Raw genomic sequence first — 9682 nt, 5'->3', positions numbered from 1 at the left:
CCTCTTTTCCCGACAGTAGCTTATGCCACCATTAGGGCAGGAACCAGGAGGGTTTGGGGCAGGTTTCTTCTATAAAAACCTCAAAGGTTTATCCCTGGTAGGGCACAGGCAGCCCCATGATGATCTGGATCATGCTGTAAGGTTTGATTTGCAGGTCTACATGGAAACAAGGTACAGAGAGAAACTCATATAAAGAACATCCAGAAGGAAATGCAGCATGGTCACCACAATAGTTTCTCCTGAAGAAGCATCCCTGCCCAGGAGAAAGCAGCTCCACTGCCTCCAGCCTGCCTGGGAGACAATGCCCTGGACCATCTCCCCTTGGCTTGTCCCTCTGCCCCAGGTGTTGCTGCAAGGGACAGTTGTGCATTGTAAGAACTGCTTTTTGAGCAACTAAACAACCCTAAGCGTATCTTGTGCAACAGGTTTCCGGAAAACACCATGCAACAGCAGAGGAAAAATGTACAAACATTAGCACGTGCCCAGCCCCATTTCCTGCCCCCCATCCTCCCCAAGGCTTTAAATGCCCATGTCCCCCAGCTCTCCACACTCACACCTCTCAGTGAGACAGCAGCATGAAGCCGGTGGCCGCTCTCCTCCTGGTAGGGATGCTTGTCCTCTGGATGGAGCTTCCGGCAGGTAGGAGATGTCCTAGATAGGCACAGAGAGGAGATGCACAGGAGCGGGGAAGGAGCTGTGTTAGCAGGGATCCTATGGGATGGGACAGGAGCCGGGTTCATCTCCCTGAGGCAGCCTGTGGCCAACATCTCCCTCCTCTTGCAGGCAGCGCCTGGACCTGCCCACCCGTTCGCTACCGCTGCGCGATGCATAACCCACCCAACTTATGCTACACAGACCGACACTGCCCGCCCCGCGAGAAGTGCTGCCAGACCTTCTGCGGCAGGAAATGCCTCTCGCGCGCATCGTCCTCCCCCTTCATCTCCGGTAGGGCCTCGGGAGCTCCCTCTCCTGCACCCACCTCCCTGGGGAGCAGAGCGGGGATGCGGTGATGGTGGCTGTCAGGGTCGGGCTGTCAGAGCCCTCCACTGTCAGTGGTGGGACGATTGATGGCCAAACTCCTGGGCTTGGGCTACTCTGAGCACCAGACCCAGCCTGTTCCCTTCTTTCCCTTTCTCCAGTGTGAGCTCCTGCTCCCAGGACAGACCAAGGTGCCTTCTCAGTATGCCTATGCCACATCTGGCACCAGCTAGCTGCACATACCTCTGCCAAGGCTTGACCTGCCCGACGCTGGCTCCTGGGAGGATGGAGACAGTCACCAGCCCACACTCAGAGACCATCTCAGCTCCAGGACCACTGCTGACAGTGCCACACGGTGCTATTGCTTCCCTGTTACTGCTTGAACAAATAAAAGAGCTTGTCCAAAAGATGCTTGTGATGGGTGACTCCTTTCTCCACCTCTTCCTGCCTCTCTCCAGTCACATGCTCCCACTGCTGCTTTCGCCCTGGAATTTCTGCCTGGGGAAGAGGATGAAAACAGTTCAGCTGCACACCGAGAGTGTGGTGAGGGGCTGGCTTAAGGGGGAGCAAGTCCATCCAGAGACGCAAATCACAGGAGGAGAGGGCAGTGGGAAGGGGCTGGTACACAAAACATGATGGGACACTAGAGGATGCTCCTGGCAGGTGGGGGCAGGGCTCTGGAGAGCAGCATGTCCCCCCTCAGGCACTCCCCAAACTGGACAGGGCTGACCCTGCCTGGCTGAGGGAATGCAGGAAGCAGATCCCTTCAAGCGCTTGGGGCACATCTGGAGGGCAGAGGAGAGGGGTTACATAGACCCAAATCCCAACTGGTGCTGAGCCCCTCACTGAACCTGAGCTGGTGGTGAAAATGCAGCTGAAAATTGCCTGTGAAAGCCCCCAGCCAGGGGACAAAACCACAGCTCTGAAGGGATTCTTGTCATTTTTGTTACAGTTGAGTGCTGGGGCCAGAAAGAACAGGAAATGCCAGGAAATATCAACAGGAGAAAGTGTGTAGCCTGAGGGACCTGCCCAGTGTAATAGCAGAGCCAGGCATTGCCACCATGTGCTGCAGGGGCAGAGCATCCCCCAGCCTGTGCTGATGCCCAAACAGCACACACCCCCCGCCACCCCAACCCCATGGCTGATGCAAGGCTCATGCATCCCATCATCACATTCTCAAGAAGCAGACCCAGCCCATTCTGAGAGAGGAGCTGGTCTGTCTGCATGGAGTAGAAAGAACAGAGAGGAAGATGAGCGAGTACTGGGCAATAGGGGGAAAGGAGCATTTGGGTGGTAGCTGGGAGGAGGCACTTTCCCTCCATCTCCTTCAAGCCCCAGGCAGACCCCATAAGCTGCTGCTGCAAGGGCTGAGCTAATGATCCCCACTGCCAGGCATGAACAAGGCATCTGAAGAGCAGCATGAACTGGCCAGATATTAAAATCACCCACAAATACAGCAGGATAAAGCCTCTGGCTGTGGGATCAGGCCCAAAGCAGACATGGGATGCTACCCGGCCAAGGCTGGGAAGAGCATCTGCTGGAGCAAGTCCTTCCATGGGGGTGACCGTGGAAGAACTGGAGGAAGGGAGGGAAATACTCAGAAATCATTCAGTGTCTGAGAAGGAGGAAGTCCTTCTATGGTGAAAGGCCACTTCTGCTTGGCAGCCAAGGGAGGGAAGGGATAACTGCCTGCCAGGGGATACTGGAAACACCAGGTGATCCAACAGAACAAGGGCTGGGAGCTCAACAGCTACATTCCATGTAAAATCAGACCTTGCTTCTGACCAGTGCAGTGTCCTACCAGGGAAAACTCTACCACCCTTACACCAACCCACCCCTCTGAGCAGGAAGCCCTGTGGCCACACAAGCCATAGGACGACAGGGGCAGAGCCCCAGCACTCCTCCAGCCATGCCCTACCCAGGCAGCCCAAAGAAGCCTCATTACACCTCCTGCCAGTCATTAGTCACAGACCACAGGCAGTCATTATCAGCTATTAAGCAGGCATTGCCATACAGCCACCTAATTTGATAATGCTGCAATTATCTTGGTTTGTTAACAAGATTAAATTGCTAATTGGTTTGATTAAGCACAGAGCTGCAGGCATGGGGTGCCTCACAGCTGGTTAGTGTTCATGGTCCCACACAGCCCAATGTAGCAGCTCCTCCACTGAGACAAGGGCAAGGCAGCAGCACAGGAGGGGTACATCCTCCCAAAAACTGCTGCCTGGGGTCTCCACATCTCCATGCGATGGCCTGGAAAGGTCCCTCCTCCTGACCAGCTTTGCCAATGTCACTGCTGCCACAGCCAGGCAGGAGATGGCTTTGAGGCCAGAGGATGCTATGGGGACATCTGGTCTGCCTCAGTCCTGCAGTGTTCCCAAACAGAAAGCAGCAAGTTAGAAATCCCTGAGGGAATGAACCAACTGTGTACATCCACCTGCATTAACAAATCCTCTCTCCAGGAACAGGTCCCTGCCACTAAGCACAGCACTTACAGCAACACCCAGCTCACCACCACAGCCACCCACAATATGCATAGGACAGGGTCACTGGTTGTGGTAAGCTCCTGGCAGCGTGCTTTGACTGAAAATCCTTTGGATCCAGGTCTCTGGGGAGGAAGGGAATTTCCTTCTGCATCCTAGGTATGTGCCAGCAAGACAGCAGGAAAAGCAGCAAGTCCTGTGCCAGAGAGATGTTTCCATGTGGGTTCTTCTTGTGTCATCTGCTTCCCCAGGGCTAGAGCAGCCTGCAGATGGAGGGGTTCATTTGCTCTGCCTGGGGACTTAAGGATTGCTGCTGTGGGACCTTCTCCTGGGAAGAGCCCACCAGATCCAGTCCTGGGGAAAAAAAAAAAGAAAAAAAAGACATGGGCAAAGGCTGCACACAAGGATTCAGCTCTGGGTGAGAAACAGCTATCACAGCATGTTGCAGCAGCAGCGCCATTGAAGGGCAGGAAGCTGTGCAGCTCCTTTGGAATGCAGCAGGTCTGGCTTACTCCACCTTCCCTCAGCACTGGGGTTTTGGGGCCTATTGGACCAAAGGAAACATTCAGTACTCCCTGACATCCCAAGGGATGGATCTGGAGTGTCTCCCCAGGGGGCCATCAACATCAGAGGCAGCCTTGCTCCCCACGGAAATGTGCTTTGGACCACTCTGAGATGGAGACAGGGCAGTGGGTGGAAAAGTCAGGTCTCACCCACAGCACACCCCTTACACACTCAAACATCTTCTTAATATTTTCTTGAAGCCTTTCCCATGCATATTTTATGGCTCAGAAGGCTGGGTGGTCAGGGTCTGAATACAGAACAGTTTGGTGCTCAGGAGTGATGCAAGACCTTTTCAAGAGATGATTCGAACTAGCCCAGTAAGAATTACTACAGCTTTGAAAACCTTTGAAAAGGGAGGGTTATTTAGCTAGCCTGGCCCAGGAGCAGGAAGCTGTTGTCCCAGCAGGATGCAGCAATTGCATCAAAATCCAGAGGAGAAAATACCCTGGGCTGAGCAGATCTGCCCATACTCAGGTGTTACGTGCAGCCCTCATCACCTCTGCAGAGAGCAGCGGTATTTCCAGTGGGAAAAGAAGCCAATACCATGCTGGTCCCCACCATAATACATATATACACACGCCTCCGCAGAAAAATAAGCCGTCCTCACACTGCTGAAGGTCAACAGATGTATAAACTCACTCTGTGCCTTCTTCTGTGGGGTGACTGATGGAATACTCAGCTCCTCTCCTGGACCAAGTCCCTCTCCAGCAGCCGGGAGGGCGTAGTCGGAGCCAGAGCTGCCTCACACCAGCTGATGCCCTCCAGCTATTTCTTTCTGAAGACACAGGGATGCCCTTTTTGTGCTCAGGAGGCTTTGCCCTAAACATGCCTTAGCTTGCCTGGCCAGGATGCACCAATAACCCTTTTAGGTGCCCTCCCCAAACACAGCGAGGAGAACACACAGCACTAGCCCCACAGTGCCGGGAGGGCAAAGCCTCAACCTGCAATTGCATAGAGAAGGGAGGCTGCATTTGCCACTGGGAAGCTTTGAAACAGCTGGGATGGAAGCTGTCTCTTCTGCCTGGCTCGAGCACATCAGCCCAGCTGTGCACACAGCCAGCCTCTGCCTGCTGGGGAACCCCAGGGCAGCAGGGTCTGGCAGGGGATGGTGCCATGGTGCAAGGGTGCCAGAGCAGCACACTGCAATGTCTCTCCTGCCTGAAGTGCTGCCAAGCCTCACAAGCTACTTGTGATGAAGCCCTTCGATCTGATGCAGAAGCAGCTCTGTGTGCCCCATGACGGCCAAGAGACAGCAGAGCTGTGCTGAGCCGCTTGGCTCCATCCCCATTCATCCCACCAGGATTCCTCACCAGGCTGCTCTCTGCTGCAGCCGCACAAGGTTGCACACCCAGGAACCCTGTCAAATGTTGGCAGGAGTTTCCTGAGCCAGGGAACCAAAAGGAAAGGAAGGCAGAAAAACGAGGCCCTGGCAGCACCCTGTAGCTGGGGGAGATCCCTTCATGCCAGCAGTCCCTTGTCCCCATGCAGAAAGAGAGCAGAGAAGACAGAAGCATTTTTCCTCTGCAGTAAGCCTCTCTGTATGAAGGCATGTGCAAGAGCTCAGCAGGAGGCTGGGCAGCAGCACAGGCAGGGCTGTCAGGCTCCTCTCCCATGTCCTCTCTGTAGCCCCAGCTCTCGGCCCCAGGGCCAGACCCACAGTCCCTCTTCAGGCTGATGCCTTCATTCAGCCAAGCAGCTGGGATGTTAAGCAAATAACAGCTCTAGCAAAGACCGACAAAGCACTTGAAGACTCACACAAAGCAGCTTACAGGGAGGAAAGAACCAGAAGCAAGCAAAGCATCTCCCATAGGCACATGTCCCGCAACAGCCACTGCTCACACACCAAACTAAAGCACAGTTCCCAACTCATGGCACACACACATGCTAAGGCAAGTTCAGGGTCATAAACTCACCATCACCCCCAAATCCACCAGCACAGGCACCCACACACTCCCTTCCAAAGGGGGCCACTCACCTGCAGAGAGACCCTCCCAGCTGAAACCACTGACTCCCCATAACAAGGTGCTGTGGAAGAGGAGGGTGGGCTATTTATGTTATAGGGCAGCCCAGATGAACTCCTGCCACTCTCCATCTGAGGAGGGGAAGTCATTTCCCAGCTCCTTTGGGCCCCACACTGGCTTCTCGTTAGCACCAACAGAATCACACAGGGAAATTCCTGTCTCTTCAGCCCTGCCTGTGCCAAGGCGCACACAGATGCTCCTTTCCCCAACAACTATGTAGGTTAATAACATGCAATGTGATTGCAAGACACAGGGAACCGCAAAGCTATGTCAATATTTAGCTTTTACACGTTTGGCTAATTAGAGAGCAACCTGTGATTCCCTCGGAAGGAGGCACGGCTGCTTCGCCCCTCTCCCTCCCCTTCTGTACATTCCCAGTTCAGATGGGATAAACGTCAGCTCATTCGCCAGTCGCAAACGGTCTGTCCCAAAATGCTATTCCCAGGCACTGGATGTCAGAAATCATTATACTAAATAAAGCTTCATGAATGATTCATGGAGCTGGGTTTTACATTAATCAGGGGGAGATGGGCAAAAGCAGCACAGCGTCACAGACCGCCCTGTCATGTTCTTGCACAGGCAGGCAAAAGGAGAGGTTTGGACCTTCAAGGCACAAATCAGAGATATGGTACAAATCAGAGAAACACCCTGGTCCCAACACGACTGGAGCCTGACGAGCAGAGGCCAAAAGCAGGCAGCAGGCCATTGCCCAAATACCTTTCTGCTTCAGGAGCTCCTGTGACTCGATCACAGTAATGAGCCCAGGGCAGCCGCCTGCTGCTCCGAGCACCCTCAGAGATGCACGACTGCTTTTCACATTAGTCCTGGTCTCCGGCACAGGGCTGGGCCAGCACTCAGGACTCACGTCCTGACTCCCAGGCTCAGTGCACTGTGGCCACTAAAAATAGCATGTTGTTCTGAATTGTCACCAGGAGGCTCCTTCCAAGGCGCAGGAAAGCGGGGTGTCTGCCTGGGTGCCACCTGCACCCTGGCACGGGCTGGAAATACCAGTGGGTGTTTCCTTGGGATGCAAATGCTTCTTCCACTGCTCCAAGACTTTGGAAAGAAGGTAGATGTGTCCTCTTTTGGTAATCTAAATCTACTTAAAATGGCAAGCCCTGAGCTCTTTAAATCAATGGGAGAGTGATGTGTGCCCTCAGCATGGCAATGCTGGTGGAAGGAGGCGATGAAGCATGGGATCCCATGTGCATTTTGCAGGAATGAGGGCCTGTGCCTCTCCCAACCAGCCAGTGAGCTCTCATCCTTGGATCTCCCTCTGCCTCGCTGGCTGCTCCTTCGCTGCTTGCTCAGAGTCGTGGTAAAAAACCCTCAAAACTACAGTGAGGAGCAGCCAGGCCAGCTGTACAGCAGGGAAAAATCTATAGCTGGCATTCCAAAATCTGGGCTCTGACATGAAGACAGAAGGGATTCTCTGTGTAGCAGTAGAGGGATATCTACCTGGAGGCCAAGGAGCTGTCAGACATCCCTGCTATCCTGCCCCAGGTCTGCAGCCTTCCTGGGGCCATGCAGTAATGGGGTCAGGATAAAGATGCTGTTTCCCTGAGACAGTGGATTCTTCAGGTACTTTCATCCCACAGCAAACTTAGGTGAGGGGATGGTATTGGTGGGAGCAGCAAACTTGCCCTGGGGCTCTGCCTCTCCACCACAGCTGGGTACAAAGAGTGTCCACTGGGTTTGGGTCCCTTCAGTCCCTGCCCAGATGTGATGACACAGCTAGAAATGTCAAGCCAAACCTATAAGTTGCTGATGAATTGTCACTGTTGTTATTTTGCAGGTGGAAGTGCCCCAGTAGTTTGAGGTTCTTGGGGAGTGCCGGGCTCCTCTTGCAGCCCAGCCTCCAGCTCCCTCTTGCTGGCAGGGGTGTGAGTGTAGACAGAATTACAGCTGGAGATGTATGTGCATGGGCTGAGGGGAAGAAGCTCACCCATTTCTGCAAGGATGCTGTATTTTGGGCCCCTACAGGAGGCTAGAGCAGTGCTGGAGGTGGTGAGAGGGGCTGGGATGTCAGAGGGTCTTCAGGTCTTGAGGCTCTGAAGGATGCCATAGGGACTTGCTGGCTTTTTCCATTCACGTCTGCCTCTCCCTCCTGCAGACATCACCCATGTATGGAGAGGATACCTCAAGCCAAGGAGCAGGACTTGGGCTGATGGAGCTGCAGGATGGGCGATCTGACCCACAGGATGCTGGAGTGTTGGGGAATGGGGTGACGTGACATCCCCAGCTGTGGGGTTCCTCTGGGGGCCAGGCTGGGGACCCGCTCATCCCCCGGCTGCCCCTGCTGTCAAAGCTGTGTGCCATTGCCAGGCAATACACCAAGAGCCTGTGCCATGCTGCTGCAGATTGACGGCAATGCAGTCGCCCTACTGCAGGGGGCTGGATGCTGCAGATGAATCCAGGGGGTCCAGAGTCTCAAGGAGGCTGGCTAAATAATTTCCAGCAGAAAACAGGCTGATATCCCCCCGTCAGCAGTGCCTAAATAAACCCTGTGGCTCTGGGAGGAAGATGGGGACTGTAGGGATGGGACCCCCAGAGCTGGTGGTCCTTACTCCCCTCCTCCTGCTCAGAGGATGCTGTCATCATGGCTCAGCTTTCCCTCCTCACCATGCTGTGGGCTTGCTCTGGGGATAGGCAAGGCTGTATGGGGACAGCAGAGAGCATGGGAAGGAGAAAGCCAAACCCCTCCAGCCACGGCAACCCCCCTCCCTCACGGGAGGCCTGGGGGTCACAAACACACCAGTGAGCACAGAAAACACCAGAGGAAAAAAGAGTACTAAGGAAAACCCATGTATTAAGTCTTTGACAGTGAGGATCTCAAGAGCAGGCTTTTGCATCTGCCCTAATTTCGCTTTTTCCCTCTGGAAAGGACTATTTGTGAAACGCTTTGTGTCTGTGTCCCTGGCATTAAACAGCCCCCGTCGGTATCCGGCTCCATGGATCCTCTGTGCTCGCAGGTGTGCCAGCACTCATCCCGCTCCATCCCATCTCCCGCGTGGCACGTACCCAGCAGCTCCGGCCTTTCACAGTGGACGTCCAAGGGACTGAAAAGTGCTTGAAGATTTTTCTTTTAATTAAAGGAGCTCTGCAGACATGCTATATTCATACATATATTCCCCTATTTATTTAATTTATTGCTACATCAGCTATTAAAAAAAAAAAGGCAGAAAGAAGAAAGGAAGGGAGCTGCCACAAGCTGAGCGCCTTTCGGGATGACTCACTGCAGTACTGAAATGGCTGCTGGCTTCAGACTCACCCTGCCTCTGCGATTGGCTTCCAGACTGCAGAAGAGACCACAGTGAGAGGTTTCTCCCCCCATCCATGCGTTGAGGATTTGCTGTGTGGTTATGGACAAAATCCCCCTCAGGCTTCGGCGGGAGACCTGCCTTCCCCAAGAGAGGAAGATGGGGGGAGACATGAAAGGAAGAGATGGTGAGGCGTTTCCAGCTGACCTGATTTTCTGCCTGTTCCTGTCTTCACATCACTGCCACTTAGTTGAGGAGTGGTGGTGGAGGTGCAGGGCTGGCCCGTGCCATGGGGAGCTGAGCACTGCCAGTGCTGCTGCAAACTCCGCCGTGTGAAGAAGGGCCCTTGCACCTCATTTTGCTGGGAAAGAGCCTT

The sequence above is a fragment of the Nestor notabilis genome, unplaced genomic scaffold (genome assembly GCF_000696875.1).
Source record: "Nestor notabilis isolate BGI_N333 unplaced genomic scaffold, ASM69687v1 scaffold16640, whole genome shotgun sequence".
Lineage (NCBI taxonomy): Eukaryota > Metazoa > Chordata > Aves > Psittaciformes > Psittacidae > Nestor > Nestor notabilis.
The sequence above is the reverse complement of the archived record's forward strand: the minus strand, read 5'-3'. Positions refer to the sequence as shown.